The sequence below is a fragment of the Coenobita brevimanus genome, chromosome 103 (genome assembly GCF_032717465.1).
Source record: "Coenobita brevimanus isolate Jiangsu-jjx chromosome 103, ASM3271746v2, whole genome shotgun sequence".
Classification (NCBI taxonomy): Eukaryota; Metazoa; Arthropoda; class Malacostraca; order Decapoda; family Coenobitidae; genus Coenobita; species Coenobita brevimanus.
In genome coordinates this window covers 13,039,776-13,041,731 of record NC_137056.1, presented here as the reverse complement: position 1 = coordinate 13,041,731, position 1,956 = coordinate 13,039,776, and the positions used below count along the sequence as shown (strand labels likewise).

Below are 1,956 nucleotides of genomic sequence, written 5' to 3'. Positions count from 1 at the left end.
AAGCTAAGTTTCGTTAATAAGAATGTCTCTGTGGGGTGGAATACACAGACGGTTTTCTGGACATGGTATGTGGTGGTGCCTGGGTGGGAGTTTGAGGGGTGCCACTGCAGTGCTTAGGTTAGGTTAGGTTTGGTCATGTTAGGTTAGGTTAGGCTCGGTCATGTTAGGTTAGGTTAGGTTAGGTTAGGTTTGCTCAGGTTAGGCTAGTTAAGGCTAAGTTATATTAAGTCTGGTTGAATACGTAGATGGTGGAACAAGTACTCACGACACAGCTGTGGGCGAGGTTAGTGATGGGTTGCTGTGTGGTGGTTCTAGGTGTGGCACAGAGATGTTTCCTGTTGACGGGCAGGGAGGCAGGTACCACATCCTTACACTCACCCAGCCCCACTACCTCCACATCGCCTTCCCCCACTAGACCACTCCTACCACCAGCCCCTGAAACAGATATATAGCGTTACATAGATATATACACCACGCAGACCTCACAGTTCTTACTAGGTCTCACTGTAAAAATAATAATAATGAAAAAAAAATCCGTCCACCTATTAATCATCTAATCCATTGCCCTGTCAGTGGCGCAAGGGCCAGATCTTAGCTGCTCACTCCATATGATACTAGTAATCATCACCATCATCAACAACATTATCATCATATTCATCACTAGAAAGCATTATAGAGAAACACCAATAAAATCCACTATTTACTGCCGTAATTTTTCTTTCCTATCTGACGAATACTTTTACGGTCTCTCATAGTCACTAAATTCTACGGTCTTAGTCTGCTCTGTTACACAGTTCAGAGAGCGTATACCTCCGCTAACGCGAATAAAATCTGTGATTTATCCCTCCATGCAGATCCACATCCATCTCAAAATCTAATCATCCCATTCTTGACCCATTGCTCATCTACTCAACAGATTACTTTGAAATCCGACAACTGTTTGAGCTATCTTGTTCACTAACAGGGAAACAGATATGGATGCAAAAGCAGCCAAAACCCCGTCCAACGCCGTTGGTGGAGATAATAATAATAATAATAATAATAATAATGACGATGACGATAACAACAACAACAATAATCATTCAATCATTGCCAGACGCCATGTATCCCAAACGGGGTGGCCAAGGGTTTAGAGTTAATTGTTTTACAGGGAGGGGCACTAATCCTCCACCAACCCCACTTGACACGTAGAGAGAACGTTATGCCAACAGCATCTGGTGTTCCCAGGCGGTCACCCATCCAAGTACTAACCAGACCCAACGTTGCTTAACTTCGCTCATCGGATGGAAAGCGGTGTACTCAACGTGGTATGGATAATAATAATAATAATAATAATAATAATAATAATAATAATAATAATAATAATAATAATAATAATAATAATAATAATAATAATAATAATAATAATAATAATAATAATAATAATAATAATAATAATAAGAATAATAATAATAATAATAATAATAATAATAATAATAATAATAATAATAATAATAATAATAATAATAATAATAATAATAATCTATATTATAATGATCCTATTTCTGTATGCTTGTTTCTTGTTACCGTAACAGCAAAAACGGCGCTACGTAGTGCAATTTTTATTAGTGCAAGGTACAGTTAAAATGCTCTAACTTGAAGAAAAAACAATTTCCAGTCCAGTCAGGCCACTGGTTCACGAGTCATGACTCATTTCTGGCCTTTTGCTTCAGATTTAGTATTTGCTTTTAGTGGAGGGGATGGATTTGTTCCTGGTCCGGCACTGAAAGTACCAGCATGACAGAAGAGAGAAGTATGACGTGTTTGTTGTATTATCACTCTCTCGCCTCTCCTTCCTCCCTCCTTATATTCCAAAAATTGTATAGTATAATGCTAGTATAATTTAGTATAATAGCAAACACTACTATTTAGCCTCTCTCTCTCTCTCTCTCTCTCTCTCTCTCTCTCTCTCTCTCT

General features: G+C 38.3%; 1 pseudogene; it reads right to left on the bottom strand.

Moving 5' to 3' along the window:
* Positions 1-1,202: 1,202 nt before the first annotated feature.
* On the bottom strand, positions 1,203-1,321 carry LOC145415788 (5S ribosomal RNA; annotated as a pseudogene).
* Between the last annotated feature and the right edge of the window lie 635 nt (positions 1,322-1,956).